The sequence below is a fragment of the Eurosta solidaginis genome, chromosome 4 (assembly GCF_040869045.1).
Source record: "Eurosta solidaginis isolate ZX-2024a chromosome 4, ASM4086904v1, whole genome shotgun sequence".
Classification (NCBI taxonomy): domain Eukaryota; kingdom Metazoa; phylum Arthropoda; class Insecta; order Diptera; family Tephritidae; genus Eurosta; species Eurosta solidaginis.
In genome coordinates this window covers 13,531,863-13,549,166 of record NC_090322.1, presented here as the reverse complement: position 1 = coordinate 13,549,166, position 17,304 = coordinate 13,531,863, and the positions used below count along the sequence as shown (strand labels likewise).

The 17,304-nt window shown below is 31.8% G+C and overlaps 1 protein-coding gene across 1 annotated transcript in view; it reads right to left on the bottom strand.

Annotated features, from left to right (window-relative positions):
- Window positions 1-17,304, bottom strand: part of Pde9 (phosphodiesterase 9) — a 341,755-nt gene that overhangs the window by 298,728 nt on the left and 25,723 nt on the right. The window contains exon 2 of the mRNA XM_067780228.1: window positions 13,375-13,556. The gene's annotated coding sequence lies outside the window, so the exon portion shown is untranslated. The remainder of the gene's footprint in view (window positions 1-13,374; window positions 13,557-17,304) is intronic.

Below are 17,304 nucleotides of genomic sequence, written 5' to 3'. Positions count from 1 at the left end.
ATAAAGTGCTACACATTTATAAATTCATATACACGACATAATATCGACCCACAGTAGCAAAATAGAAATCTGCTCGCTTTTACCCTCAAACTCAACGTTATATTGTTATGGTTGAGTGTTTGAATTTTTTTTTTAATTCCTCGGTTTGTTGAGCCAAAAAAAACAGTTGAGTGAGCGTAGTGAGTGAAATTTAAAATAAAACCAATGCTCAAGATTTATACCGCTAATAACTTGTTTCTTATATTTAAAGTTTGAAATCTGCTATGCGCTATAATAATCGATTTAAGAGAGTTCCCGCCAGACTGTGCTTAATTACTGTCACAACCACCGAATTCAAGAAGAGCTAAGTAGATGAGTGTCTTAAAGATGTGCTGTGCTAGGACACTAGTACAGTTCAGATGTGTTAATAAGCATATAAGCGAGATATGTTTCTTTGGCGAAAATAGCGAATTGTGCTAGTTTTCCATACAAATAAAAATACAGTCTTCAATGGGACAAAAGATGTCTACTTAAACCATGGAGAGTTATTCGGAAATCCTAAAAACCAGTAAGAAGATTATTATTGCAAAAAAATATTCAGCAAACTATCTAACGTGTGATAATCTGCGATCAGAGTGGGAAATTCGAAGGTCCCCAAGTCTAAATCCACTAAAACTTTTAAATTGTGTATAATTTTTTTATTTTAATTTTTATTGGATTTAATTTAATTCCTTCCCTATTCTTCATTTTTTTTGGAATTTTTTCTACATTTATTTGAACGGTTGTGCTAAAAATATTTATTGATTTATTTAACAAACTTTATTAAAGTTGCTAACAGAATTTTTCGGACGAAAAAAAATATTTTATTTTACATTTTTTAATTTTATTTTGTTTTAATTTACTTTATTTTACTTATTTCATTTTTGTTTTATTCATTTCATTTTATTTTATTTTATCATATTTTATTTCATTTTGTTTTATTTTATTTCAGTTATTTTTATTTAATTTTACTTTCTTATGTTACTTTATTTTTCTTATGTTATTCTAATTTATTTCGTTTTATTTTATTTCGTATGTTTGCATGTTAAATGGTGTGTTCAATTTAATACTTTTAAGAATTAATGAGCTTAACACGGTTAAATAATAATTGCTATTCAATTATTAATGAAAAAACTGAAGAGAAGGAAACATCTCGCGGGATTTTTACCGTTTCGAAGCCCCCAATTCATCATCGTCGTATATGCCAGTAAATGTTACCTTCTCTTCGATTTTTCCCAATAAACACAAAAACTTTAATAATTGAGCAACAATTAAGATTTACCGGTGTCGAGATCTTTAATTCTTAAAAAATTATAAATTTATTTTGTATTTTTTTATTTTCAGCCCTATTCTGCATTTTGACTTGGATTGGAATTTTTTCGATTTGGCAATTTTGGTATTCTGTGTTCCAACCTCTTTCGATCCAAGTTCGAATAGTTCGATTTTGGGTATTCTGCATCTCGAAATATTTTCTTTTTATTTTTTTATTAATTTATAACAGAATTTTTACAAAAATGTAAGTGAAACTTGCTAAGAAACGTAAAAGGCTTGATCATGACTGTTTTTTATATGTTTCCAGGTCAAAACAACATGTCGATGTCGAAGTCCTTGGACGTATTTGCGCCGCAAAAGTATCTAACACATACTTGAAAGCATCCTTGTTAAGTCGAAAGTTTTTTTGGACCTAAATAAGAAATAAATAATTAAACTTTACCACTTTTAAGTTCAATTTCTTACAATTCGTCACTCATCTCAAATGGATTACACAAATCTCGCAATATTTGCCTTTCCATTCTCGCCTGGCCATTTTCGTATGCGTTGCTTTCCAACTCCACAAATAATGCCGCGGCTATTGATTCCAATATAATAGACAGCTCTAATTTGTGTCTGTTCGTAGGGTCCAGTTATATGCCAAAGCAAGTTGCCGGAGTAGAGGAAGGTGAAACGAAATCGTAAACAATCCTTGCGGAAAGAATAAATAAATCTTCATAAAGTATTTTAGGCCAGTGCAATGAAATTAGCATCCATAAAGTTCAGAAAATGTCAACTATATTCGAGCAGAAATCCGTTTGAACAAAACAATAATGAACGCACTTCACTCAAAAAAATATAACACTGCGGCAATATATTCTATTGCTTTTTTTGTACAAAATGGTGTGGATAATAAAATATAAATGTTTTTCAGTGTTTTTTACAAATTTTTTTAAATTTATTTTGTTCCAATGTTCATACATTCCGTACAAACAGCTGAAAAATCATTTTCTCTTCCTCTTCTCGTTACGATTCCGTCGTAATGCAGAATACCCAACTTCGATTAAAGCGGAACGTAGAACGGGAACATAATCGAAATGCAGAATAGGGGTGTTTAATTTATTATATTTTATTTTATTTTTTTAATTTTTTTTATTTGATTTGTTTATTCTCTTTTATTTTTTCATTTTATTTTATATTTTATTTTATATTTTATTTTGATTTTTTAATTTAATTTTATTCTTTTAGTTTTATTTTATTATATTTTATTCATTTAATTCTATTTCATTTTATTTAATTCTATTCAATTTTTTTTATTAAATTTTTTTTAATTTTTTTTGTTTGAATTCTTTTATGTCACTTTATTTCATTTTATTTTATTATTATTATTATTATTTCTTTCTCACTTTATTTTGTTTTACTTTGTTTTATTTATTTTATTTTATTTTACTTTATTTAATTTTTTTATTTTATTTTTTTATTTTATTTAAATTTTTTTATTTCACTTTATTTTATTTTTTTACTTAATTTTATTTTTAAATTTTTTATTTTATTACTGATTTTTCTTTATTTTTTTGGTTTATTTTATTCCACTTTTCATTTTTTCATTTATTTAGCCCTTTTTTTTGCTTTATGAAAGTGGCCAGTTTTTATTTTTGTAAAAATTTACCTATTTTTCTCTTCTTTCCTCTGGCCAGCACGTCGTTGTCTGTTTTTTGCCCGAAGTGCAGCTCCAGTAACTTTAGCCTACTTCCAGGCGCATACACTTTCTCATATATAAAATGCAGTACTCAATTATTGCAATCGATTTTTTCAAAATTTCTTTTACTCAGTATTCATAAATTTGGCCTTTTTATAAATAATTATTTTAATAAGCTTTTAGGCGCACTAGCAGTCAAACAAATCTTTTATTATTCCGTAAAGTACCGGCAATGCCATAGTAATCCTGGCGCAACTGCAAGCCTTTTGGTATTCATTTAAGTATATACATATATATATATATATATATGTGTACATATTTACACCTGTATATACTTAGAGGCATACATATATACATACGTATGCATGTATGTTTATTCACATATACATATTTTGTGTATTCACTGAGTTATTAACTTTGAAGTTTTGCGTTTTCCAGCTTAACTCACTTTTTCATTGCACTTTGTCTTACACTGACACACATATGCAGGTCGTAGACATAAAGCCTTAAGTGTGTATATGAATATTTACTTGTTTATTCTTCTAATAATTTTGCTCTATTTTACTAACCGTCATTGAACGTTTTTTCTTAGATTTTTTTTCTGCGTTGGATATTTGCGCTTTCAGTTAGCTTTGTAATCCGCACAATCCCGTTGTTAAAATCAAACTAAAAGCCTGCGCGTCAGCAAACGCTGTATCAACTCATTGCCAATTTACCGACTCAATGCCAATGCTATCTCTAACTGCAGTGTTCGTATTAACGATGAAAATGTCAAGCTTTTCAATCGGCTCACAACTTTCAAAAGCAGCCTTGTTGCAACCCCGAAAACGCATTCAAAATGAGAAATTTCTATATAGCAAAACTTAAATTTCTTAGATTAGGGGAGGAAGATATGGAGCGAGAGAAGCATTAAAATATTTCATAGCATAAACTGTTGGTGCTCAGTCTTAACCAGTGTTGCCAGGTTAGCCTTTTCGAGGCTAGATTTAGCCTTTTTTTTGCCTTTAGCCTCGAAATTTTGTGTTTAGCTTCGTGACTTTTTTCTAGCCTTTCTTACTCCGAATGTATTGTTAAAAATTTCTAAAATAAAATAATTTCAATAGTTCCGGTGAACACCTAATACCTAATAATATGAGTTCTCTACAAAAGATTAATTCTTTTTCTGCTGAAAATTCGTTGAAAATTTCAAAGCCAGATGTATTTTCTTACTTTGAAAAAGAGAAGTATAGTTATTCTTCAAGTCAAATAGCATTAATAGAGCTGCAGTGGCGAAAACTTATAACTATACAATGGAAGAATGTACACTCCACCATAGAATTTTGGTCGGAAGTCCGAGAACATAAAAATGCATAAAACGGACCTCCTTTTTTAGAACTTGTCGAATTCATATTTAGTTTTTTAGTATTTAGTTAGTATTTAGTTTTCAGTGGCATGAAAATTCTGAAAACTAAATTAAGGAACAAACTAAAAATTAAAATGCTTAATGCGCTGCTTAATATTAGATGCTCGTTAAAACGCTTATCTAAATGTTGTAATGACTTTGAAATTACCGATGATCTCATATCTATGGTAAATAGCCAAACTTTATACCCAGACATAAGCTCTTCTGATTCTTCATACGGGGAATATTTTATTTAAATAATTAGTTTGTAATATTTTTTTATGTATATACACATATGCAATCATATAAAGTAATTCCATGTGCTAGCAAAGAAAATGTGCCTGATATGTTTTGAAACAGTAAGTTATGCTTAAGTTATGTTTATAAGTTTTTATTTACAAATGTGTAAACTAAAATATAAAAAAAATTAATGAATTAACCAAAAAATTTCTGGCCTTTTTTTAACTTCTTTTTTTCAAAATTTAGCCTTTTCTAACCTTTTTTTTTTGCCAATCTAGCTTCTTTTTTTTGCATCACCTGGCAACACTGGTATTAACTGTTTACAAGAGAGAAAGTAATTTCGAGAGCGCGCTTGCTGGTCGGAGAGTAAAAGCTTTGAGGAGCTCTTTGAATTTTTTTGTGTATTGTAACAGCTGTTCAAAACTGCTTATGGAGAGCGAGAAAAATTTTAAGTTTGAGTAATTTAGAGACCTTTAATTGTTGAAAAAAAGTGTAGGAATGTATTAGAACCAATCAACTGGAAGCGAATTTCACATTTTACACTACCGTGTTAAATGTTCGATGTTCAAGTCCAATTTAATGTGTACGTCGACATGACTATGTATTTCCCTACCAACAATGGGGTTACGATACAAGGCACGAAAATAGCAGAAGCTTGTCGTTTTAATATGCTAGGGGGTTGGGTCTAAACTAACTAAGTTTTCTTCATAAATATTTTTTTTTTTTTGTATTTTTATTCAATTTTTTGTGTGGTGGTAGCGTGCTCGGCCTACTACACCGAGGATGCTGGGTTCAACTCCCGGGCAAAGTAACATCAAAAATTTAGAAAAAAGTTTTTTTCATTTAGAAAAAGTTTTTCTAATCGGGATCGCCCCACGGAAGTAGTTTAGCAAACACTCCGAGCGTATTTCTGCCAATAAAAGCTTCTCAGTGAAAATTCATCTGCCTTGCAAATGACGCTTTGGATACGGAATAAAATAAGTACATAGGTGTCGTTCCGCCAATTTGTAGGGAAAATTAAGAGGAGCAGGACGCAAATTGGCCCAAAATCGGCCAAAATCAAATACTAATTTAATTTTTTTATGTATAACTAACATTTTTTTAGTGCTTAATAAACTTTGTTTACCTAATGCCTTTGATATTGTCATGGATAGACTTTAATTGAGTTTTTTTTTTGTAATTATTTTCTTTTTTTTCGGTTTTTTTTAATTTTCGTAATTAATTTCTTTTAGTTTTAAATAAACTTTTTTTATAATAGTTTTTATTTTTGTTTACTTAATTTTATTTTCTTTTTTATTTTTTTTTTTTAATAAATTTAATTTTTTTTTTAAATAAATTTTATTTTTTTTAACAATTTTTGTTGTTATATCGGCCTACTGATTTGTAAGATCGCGGGTTTGAATCGAGCTCAAGGCCTAACAATAATTATTTTATCATTATTATTGTTATGATACATTTTTTCTTAAATGAAAAAATTTTTAAATTTTTTTTCCTTCTTTATTCTAATTTAAAAAAATTTAATTTAAGAAAACATATCATAACAATAATAATGTTAAATGATTATTGTTAGGCCTTGTGCTCGATTCGAACCCGCGTAAATTATTTATACTCAGCGTGCTTTGCACACAGAGCATATTAACTTTGATAGGATAACGGTTGGTTGTACAGGTATAAAGGAATCGAGATAGATATAGACTTCCATATATCAAAATCATCAATATCGAAAAAAAATTTGATTGAGCCATATCCGTCCGCCCGTCCGTCCGTCTGTCCGTTAACACGATAACTTGAGTAAATATTGAGATATTTTCACCAAATTTGGTACACGAGCTTATCTGGACCCAGAATAGATTGGTATTAAAAATGAGCGAAATCGGATGATAACCACGCCCACTTTTTATATATATAACATTTTGGAAAAAACAAAAACCTGATTATTTAGTAAATAACACACCTAGAATGTTGAAATTTGACACTTTTTTTTAATGGGCGTGGCACCGCCCACTTGTGATAAAATCAATTTTACAAATATTATAAAATATTATCATAAATCCAAAAGCGTTAAACCTATCGTAACAAAATTCCGCAGAGAGGTTTCCTTTACTATAAGGAATGCTTTGAAGAAAAATTAACGAAATCAGTTAAGGACCACGCCCACTTTATATAAAAGATTTTTAAAAGGGTCGTGGACGAATAAAATAAGCTATATCTTTGCAAAAAAGCGCTTTATATCAATGGTATTTCATTTCCCAAGTGGAGTTATAACAATAAATAGGAAAAATTTCAAATTAAAAAAAATGGGCGTGGCACCGCCCCTTTTCGAACTAAGCAATTTTCTATGTTTCGGGGGCCATAACTCGAAGGAAAATTAATGGATGGCAATAAAATTGGGTACACAGATTTTCCCTATAGCAGGAATTATTTCTAGAAAAAATGGACGAGATCGGTTAAAGACCACTGCAACTTAGATAGAAAACAAGTGCAAACGGGTCGTAGACTAGAATAATAAGCTATAACTTAGCAAAAAATAGTTTTTGAATCAATGATATTTCACTTATCAAGTTTTATTGTAAGAGGAAATGGGGAGACATTTTTTTTTAAACGGCCGGTGCCACGTGTTATGTAGAAAAGTAATTTATCTGAAATGAAATGTGAAATTGAAGCTCACGCTGAGTATATAATGTTCGGTTACACCCGAACTTAGACACATTTACTTGTTTTTATTTACTTTTGACATATTTGATAATTTTTCATTCTTATTTTCATAACATTTCATACTTTGTTATCTAATTTTTTTATGTTGAACTTAAGCTTTTTTTTGTTCCGTTTTCAGTATTTTTATGCGATTTTTCCCTAAAATTTTTGATAAATTTTTGTTTTATTGATTATATTATTTTTTTTTTCAAGTTTTTTAAGTTTGATTTTTTTTTTTTTAGTTTTTTTCATTGTTTTCCTTTTCTCTTTTTTCGTAGCTTTTTTAAGTCTTTTTTTTTTGCGTTCCTATTTTCGTTTTCAATTTTTTTTTTTTTTTTTTTTGTGTGTTTTGTCTTGAATATAATTTTTTTTAGTGTCTTTTTAGTTACGTTTTCAATATTTTTTTATACGGTTTCATCAGTTCTTTGAAGCGAAAACAAATTTCCATGCATTTAAAAAAAATTGTTGGATGATTTTCTTTTCAACTTATCATTTTAAAGAACGTGAGTTGAATTGATAGATTTTAGAGCTTTTCGTGAATTATTTTAAAATTATTTCTATATTTTCCTTTGGGTTTCAACGTGTATATGTAAATGAAATTTTTTAAGTTTTCCGCAAAATTTTTTTTTAATTTTTGATTATTTTATTAATTTAAATTTTTTATTTTATTTTTTTGAAAATTTTGTGTTATACTTTGTAAACGTTTCTCAACGTTTTTAAACTTAGTTTGTTTTACTTTCTTCAGTTTGCCATTTCTTACTGTTTCATTTAGTTTTAATCTGATTTGAAATTTTGTTTTTCTAGATGTTTTTTGTATTTTTTTTATTTTATTTTTATTTATTTATTTAAAAACAATTTCTTTTTATTTTTAATTTATTTATTTTTATGTAAAATTTGTTTGAATTTATTCAAAAATTTAGTGTTGCCTGATGCAAAATTAACTCATTCAGCACTTTAATACACACACAATTCCATACCTGCCTCTATTGCATTCAGCGTTTATATTTTCGGCCTCAGGCCATGCTAGAGGGTGGCACGCCGTGTCCTATACGCAACGCGAACTTTTCAGCAATAATGGCAATGTGGATTTGGCAATGCACAATTTTTTTCTACTAAATTCTTCTTTTTGTTTGCTTGTTTGTAAATATGAATTTTATGCTTTTTCTCAGTTATCGTTCTTTGAATTGCTCAATCCAGGTGTTCTACTTTTTTCAAAACGATGAACAGCTCTTTTCTACACTCTCGCTCTCTCTTGTGTGCGCTCGCTCTCTCTACTCATAGTTTTACGCACTTGAACACACAAAGTGACAACAAAAATAATAATATATAATATTTCGTAGAATGTATGTTTTTCTTCTATTTTTTGTTTATTTCTTTTCGCCCTGTGCTAGAAGCACTTGTTGTGCGTTAATTTGAATGCCTCATAAATTCGCGAAATTCTGTTTTATTTTACTCCATATTCGATTGCGTTGTTTCTTTTTTTTTTTCTTTTTTTATAATTCTTTGCCTGATGTTTTTTTTTCTTGAAAATTCTTAATCAATTTAAATCACGTCTACATATCTTAGCTACCTTAGATACTGAATGTTAATGTTGTTGTTTCTAGTTTGTTCCTTGTTTGTCTTGTTGTTGTAAAAGGTATGTCTTATAATGTTGTTTATTGATAATTGCGTGTGTGCGTTTATTATTAACATTTTATTTTCTCTTTCTTTTGTGTAAGGTGAAAATCTCTCAGCCTCTTTATACAGCTTAATTTATTTGAAAGACTTCCATCTAGTGGGATTCGATAGCACTCTGGTGCAGTGTTGGATCCCTCATAAAAAAGTGGACGGTAAATAGTGGACGGTAGCCATTACTTCGATATTCGTTCTCCACTTTTCTAGGCTCTAGGCTACTCTATGCAAGGTTCTATAGGAAGAAGGATGAAGTGGAAGTTATCTTTACGCGACTTGAGTTGCGGCCAATTCAACACAAGTCCGTGAGGACTGTCATAGAATGCATCCATAGTGTACCGCGACTTAAGTGGCGCCGATCTTACTTAGAAATTTCAGTTTGTCACAAATGTAGGTTGAACTGGCTGTTCCCGTGAGGAAGTCACATAGACTGAATGAGTTCACATATGCAAGTTCGAGTTTTTACTCATTCAGATACATACAAATTATACCGTTCCATAACCGGAAAAAAGCCTGATCAAACCTTGCATGCGAGTACAGGCCAAAAGAACTGCGACAGATTACATTTACCCTCAAGTAAAAGGATTTGGGAGATGCGACCCAGAAGCACTGCTAACCTGGTTTCTGTTCCCATATCATTCAAAATGCCATTTCGACGAATTCAGCTGTGCTTTAAAGTACATCGATAGCTGTTTGGTCTCAGAAACAGCGAATGGATGGTGTTCCTATCAAAAAAAAACTCTCCGGCAAATTGGTAGTTCACAGCTTAAGATAAGTAAAAGATCTACGAAGCAGATAGCATTGTCGGCCTCGCTTTTAATTTGAAGTCATCCAAGCTTTCGCTTTTCCAGGATTCCATAGAAAATGTATTGTGGAAGAGGCACCAATTTCACCTTTAAGGACAACCATCTTGGCTATGTTATAAGAAAAGTGATCACGCAGTGACCTTTCTGGATGTTCTTCCACCACTAGTCTCGTCAAAGGAAATTCTACTGATTGAGCAGGGGAAGCTTTGAGCCCCACAACTCGAAGTAAATCCTACAATGAAGGCGTATTCATCATTCAGGAATACATAAAAGGCTAAATTTTTATCAGAATGTGGTAAGTCTCTCACATGATTTGGCCAGTGCATATTTGAAATTGTGGTGCTGGCAAATTAGAGTAAAAGGAGTAACGTTTACGAGCTTATGTAGAAAGAGTTATGTGGCCTTCAGAAGAGTATATTGCCAGAAATCTTCTACAAAAATAGTCTTCTGTTTCTCATAATAACGCCAAAATTTCGAATTTACATACCTTTTTCCCAAAAACTAAAAATCTTGCTTATTATATCATAAAGGCGCCCAAAAGTATGCAATCTTTCTAAAGACAAGTTGTTTTTTAAATTATCAGAAATTCGAGTAGCATGATCAAAATTATATTTTTAAGAAGGGAGTTAATTAATCTATATCCACTTGCTATCTATGGCCAACAATGTGTTTGACTGAACGTACAATAACTTGCACGCAAACACTCTTATTTGGCTAACTAGTTCACAAATAAGCGTTGCATATTTTCAGGCTTCAGAAGTATATTTCTATTTTAAGTTCAAATAAGTAAAAAAAAATCAAGAAAACAAAGCAAAAATGAACCTAACAAAAGAAGACAAACACAGGCCAAAACCTTAAGGCATGCAAAGTAATACTAAAAGTATGTTCGGTAACGGGGAATAAAAAAATGTGTAAATACTACAAAGAAAGAGCTAAAAGATATATAGCTTTGAATCAACAGTTGGCAACAATTGTGGCAGTGAAATAAGTAAGAATCTGAATAAATGAAGAATAAATGGTAGACCCTTGAAGTATTTTAAGAAAAAATTACGATATCAAGGCAATCTGCCTGAAATTAGGCAACCGAAAATTTCGGAAATTTTATTATTTTAAAACTTTTTTGTAATTATTTTCAGTTCCCTTTGAAGTTTAGTTTCAGCTTAAATAACTTTTTTTCGTGTTGCTGATGAAAAATGGCAATTGCCCATTACAGCCAATATGTTAAGAAAATGTAAAAAAAAAAATTTATTTACAAAAGTTTTTGAAGCGCCTACAGCTATGCTAAAAAAACGTGTGTATACATAAATAACAGTTTTCAAAATTCAGTGTCTATTGCTGCGCCTAAAATTGGTCTTTAAGAAATGAAATCAATATCATTTAAGCAAATAAACCATGTTCTTTAGCAAGAACTTATATATAAACAGATAAGGCACGAGAAAAGCAATTGGAGGTGATATTGCATAGCGAAAGGACTAGCATTTTCTTCGGGCATGCTAGGTAGAGGTGGAATTTGAGGTACAAATATAATTTTTGTGGATGTATCTATGCGCACTGAAGAGTATACCCTTCCAAATCTTGCAGTAAAGTAAGTTTATTGACTGTGTCAACGTTCTATGCTGGTGTTCTTGGTACAGTCCACGATTAAAAATAAGAGAGCAGAACGACTTCAAGCGTCTTGGCTTCTGGCGATAAGAAAGATATCGGACGATATGAGTCTCCTACGTTAGTTATATCCGTCTTGCATATTTTTGACAACTCAATAAAAATAGTATGTATTGATGATTTAATCAAAAAACTTCAACTCAAAAAATCGAAATAAACACTTAAAAAGGTTTTTAAATGTTAACTTCTATTTCTAAATACAGTAAAAAAAATGATTTCGAAACACAAATTTTGGTTAAAAAAAAGTCTTTGATATACATATATAAAAAGAATTTCCAATTGCAAATATCTAATTTTTTTTGTATAAAAGCACTTCTTAAATTAAAAAAATATTTAAGAAAAGCAAATTTGAAAAAATTATTTTGAAAATACATAAAATTTGTTTGAGATGTATTAAAAAAAAAGTTACTCAAACGAGTTTTGAAATATTAATTTATGCAGTAAACAAAATCACTTAAAAAAATTAAAGTTGAAAACAACTTTTAAAAGTTTTGAAAACAAAATTTAAATGCAAATATTTTTTTTTATAACAGCACTAGAAGAGCCGGCAGACATTGTCCTGCCCTAAATTTGGCCTATCTGCATACATTTTAATAAGCTTTTTTCGTCTGACTCTCCCCTCCCCCCCCCCCCCCCTCTTCTCTTTTTCCTAATCCTTTTATTCACTCCTCCCTCCGTAATTTTCGCTGATGTAAACTTTTTTTTTCAAATTTTGAATTTTTTCTAAAAAAAATCATAACTCAAGAATGGCTAAACCGATTTGGGATTTCAAAATCAACTGAACATCATCTCTCCTTCCTGTATATTTCCTAAAAATTTCATGGCAATCTGTCTAGCCGTTCTCGAGTTATGGAGTGACAATCAAAATGTACACTTCTTTTTATATATATAGATTTTTTAGTTGGAAAAATATTTAAGAAAAGCAGAATCTAAAAAAAAGTTTTGAAAAAGTTGTGTATGTACTGTTAAACATAAAATTTTTTTTTGAGATTTATAAAAAAAAATAACTCAAAAAAATTAGGAAAAATATTTTTTATCAAATTTCATATTTTACTTCAATTTCATACTGTACTTAATAAAAAAAAATAATTTATAAGTAAATGTAACTAAAATAATTTAAATAGTGTAATATGAACAGTACTGTATATATTAGGGATGACGATCCCGATATTTTTAGTACCTGGATTTTGGACTTTAATTGCGGGATTGTTAAAAATAATATTTTAATATCCAGTTAAATAATTTAAAAGTTGTTCCACAAACAAAACAAGCATTACAGTGAGGGATAAAAAATATAAAATATCTTGGCAATATGTCTGTTATTGGTTTCCGAAGTTTTTAATTGCACAGAATGTCAATCTGAAGTCAAATTTTTTCAAATTCGTTCAGGTTTTCGAGACATTTGTGTCTAAAATTGTGACAAACTCTTTGTTCAGCTATATCACTGGCCGAAAAAAAATTCCAAATAAATTTTGTAGCCAGAAACAGGATCATACTTTGTCGAAGGTTTCAGTGCCGACACTTCTAGTTTTTGAATCGAATCTAATATTGCAAAAACACCTTTTAATTAGATATATTTTGAATTTTTTTTAAGATCAATATTTCTCCAGAAAGTACTAGCACTCCTACTCTGCTGCATCGAGCTTTTAGAAAATCTTTTTTTTGCTTCTTAAAAATACTATTTAGAGTTTACCGTGTTTGGCAAATTCGTCAATGTTTTGTAATTTTCTTCAAAAGCCATAAAGAAATCTATCTAAATTTCGCGACAATTTTGGGATCCCTGAATTAAACTTTCAGATCCCGAAAATCCCGAGAGGCCCAATAAATCGGCATCCCTAGTATACATACATTCGGGATCAATTATTTTGCATGCAACAAAGTAATTAATAAAATTTTAAAAATATCTACCAATAAAATTTAAATGGCAATAACTGATGCCAAAGTTTACCTACCCCACACTTTAAACCAGCAGCAATCGGATTATAATTAACTATTATTATTGTTGTATAAATACAATTGACGCTTAATAGCTTGTTTGTTGTCGTAATATCACTAACACAAACACTGCATTTTTTTTTTATTTCATTTGCTATGTGACAGACGCCGATTTTGAAACGACTGACCTACTGGTTAGCTGAAAGAAAGAAAAAGAGAGAGAGAAAGAGGAGGAAATGTTAATAAATTGGTTTTGTATGCATTTGTGTGTTCACTACTTTAATCTAGTTAAGAAAATTGTTATTGTGCATTCTAGTTAATACGCCCAAATGCATAAATCTTAATTTTATTTATAATAAATAGTATTGACTGGGTAACAATTAAAACTAATTAATTTGTGTGTCTGATTGTATGCGTGCCATATAATAGCGCCAAGTTTAATAAAAATTATATTTTTGTTATAACATTATCAGTCATGCTCATAACCATTACATTAAAAAATTAAAAAGAAACAACACAACTGAGCTTTATCAGGAATATATAGAGCATATATGTATAGCAAAACAACTGCCCTGCAAAAATTGTTGGATTACGTGTTCCATTTTCTTCATGTTGGAGTACTCTAACAATACTCCTTTGCAATGCGTTTGCGGACCACCATCAGCCGATCATTGCTCTTTTTTTAACGACAGTTATCACGACACGATGACGATCGAACAGAGTTCCCAAAAGTAAAATATCGCATGCAAATAACTAATAATAAAATTTTACTTTGGCAACACCGCACTGGTTTTATGTATACATACTTTAGTATGTATAGAGAAATATTAGTTTCTTTATTCACGCAAATGCTAAATAACATAAGAATATTCGTAGTATAAAATATAAAAGTTGTATTGTCCCTCTCCATTTACTTTCATTTTAAATTAAATTCACTTCGATAATTCTTTCCGACACAATTCCTCTTTAGTACTTTGGCATATGATCCTCTGTGGGTGCTCCATGGAGTACTACAGTGAAAGTACTTTGGAAAGTACTCTCACGTATGTACTCTATGGAATACTCACAAACAAAGCGAGAGTGGGATCACCTACTCCTCTCCTAGGACATCGCAATGTTAATTGGAGCACATTTTTTGTATGAATACAGATTAGATTTAGAGCAGTCCTATACTCCCAAAGGAGTATTCCTTACATTATTTATAGAGTACTCGCGTTTTTTAAAGGGTGTATGTGCATACATACACACACACACACATACCTGTGCTTAACACTCAAAACAGCTGTACGGTATTTTTACATAGCATGTCTCGCTACCTCATCGTCGTTTTAACGCGAATTTTATTAAGTCTCCCACATTTTCACACGCATTTGCACACATGTATATATGTACATATATCGCACAAGGTAGGTAGGTTGAACTGGCCGGTCCATGAGGACCTCACATAGACTGATTGAGTCCGTAGTGTTACCAGAAGTTTGTTTTAACGACCAAACTGAAAAACCCTATCAAAAACCGTCCTCTTGGCAAATACTAGAAGCTTCCTAGGACTTAAGCCACTTGCTGCTTCTAGATCTGACAGCTGTATCACTCCCAATAGCTGGAGTCTTAGCCTGGCAAGTGCAGGGCACGAGCACAGAACGTGCTCGGTCGTTTCCTCCTCCAACCCGCACTTCCTACATCTGCTATCACTGACAAAGCCTAGTTTAAAGGCATGTGACGCCAGAAGGCAGTGTCCAGTCAGAATACCCGCGCTTTGATGATCTCCAAACAATATTAACAAATAGCTGCTGTCAAATATTGAGTTGTTTGTAAATTCATTAGCTAATTTTTGACATTTTTGTCGATGTCATCGCAACCGTGACTGATTTCAATTTAAATTATACTGTATTAGCTTTGCAGATAATAAGAGATAAAAAAACAAACCTATATGTGTTAGAGATATACGCCGCCGATTAACGCCGCCGCCGCCGCCGATTTTGGTCGTTTTTCGCACGCCGCCGCCGAATGTCAAAAATATCGGCGCGGCGGCGGCGGCGGCGTCCGGCGCGTTACTATATTTTCTACTCGTTTAAGACTGTTTAGGCCATTTATTGTTCATGTCGAGAATTGGTCGGATATGGTCGAAAGTGGTATCAGCGGATGCGCCTCACTGCCAGTTATAAAAAACTAATTGCGAAATTTAATTCTTTCTAACTGTTCAAAAGTTATTTGAAAAAACAGGCGCTTTCGATGTCAGGTTAATGCGGACTTTGCATCACCCAATTCACCAAGTTATTAAAACAGAACACTAAAAGAAAATTTATATAATAAATTTATATGCTCACTTTGAATATTTTTTTTTTCAAAAATTAATAATGAACAATGACTTCGAATAAAATTACCCAAGGCGAACATGTTTTCAAGTTGTCCTTCAAGTTGTTAAAAAAAGCAAATTACCCGAAAAAGGTGCCGATTTAAAAAAAAAATTGTATATCCCGATTGGCTAAAATAATAAGCGAAATCAGTTATGTAAAATCCTTTGGTAAGTTCTAGGGGCATAAACACTCCTTTGAAATGATTCTTGCCTCATATTTAAGTTGAGGATATATGTATATACGTATGAGAAGGGTTTGAAAAATCACTTGGGCTTACATTCAAACATCTGTTGTTTATTTGCGAATCTATGAAATGTTAATTTTGATTTTCACACCATCCTTCAACACCCAAGTCTCCCGGTTTGACATTTCCTAAAGTTAGCGCCCCTATCCAAAATTAGACCCTTGGAGTGAATCACATTGATTATAGCCTATCAACCAAGTTTAAATATCACCTACACGTTACGGCTCCTTTTACAAATGTGAATACGTAATAAATAAAAAACAAATGTAAGGCGCGACAACCTCCGAAGAGATTTTAGGCCGAGCTTCTCTTCCAATTTGCGTCGTGCTCCTTTTACTTTTTCCACAAATTGGCGGGCCCGGAACGGCATCCGCAAGGCAGATGAGTTTTCACTGGGAGCTTTTCATGGCAGTAATACACTCGCAGTGTTTGCCAAACACTGACGAGCGGCGACCCCGCTTAGAAAAATTTTCTTCTGATTGAAAAACCTTATTCCCCAATTTTTGATGTTGCTTTGCCGGGGCGAGAACCCAGGATATTCGGTGTGGTATGCGGAGCACGTTACCATCACACCACGGCGGCCGCCAATGTGAATACGTAGGCACATATATTTACCAGGTGAGGCTTTGTCCTTCGCAAGAACACTCAAAGTGGTGAAGAAAAAGCTTTCCCAAGACAGTCGAACTAATAGCCGTGTGTGCTACTACCCTAACGTCGACGACTGTCCACGGTCGAAGTAGTCTGAAAACTGAAGCTACGCGGGCATCCATAATGAGCTCTTATACCATAAGACCGAAAAACAGCAGTTAAATTCTTTCAACTTAAAATCGGTCGACTTTCATTCTAAAATATCGATTTCATTTAACGAAGATTATTGAAATCAATGTTGTGAACACAAACGTCTGCAAACTTTGGTCTACATTTTAAAAAATTTATCCAGGGTCCTAGTAATATTTTAATTATGTAGATGCGCCGAGGATTATACGATTATGATTTCGAGGGCGGCATCCTTGGCCGAATATACCCTCCCGAACGTTTCAAGGTATTTCTCTGGTGTAGCTTTGCAGCATAGCGCAACAAAACCATCCGTTAGAAAGTCTTTGGAGCTACACCTAGAGCTTCTAGGAAAGTGACTACGACGAAGGTGTGCATGAGTTTGAAGTCGCAGTCCTATATCTGATAGCGACTGGTGGTAGGGATTGCTACTGTTCGTACATCGGGAATTGTAGCTCGAAAAAAATGGAGGCGCCCTGTGCCACCAGAGTCATGAGTATTAATTGACCATTAATAGCAACCGTAAGTTGCCTTTGTGCGTGACCGCCAAGGAGCCACAAATGATTTTAAAG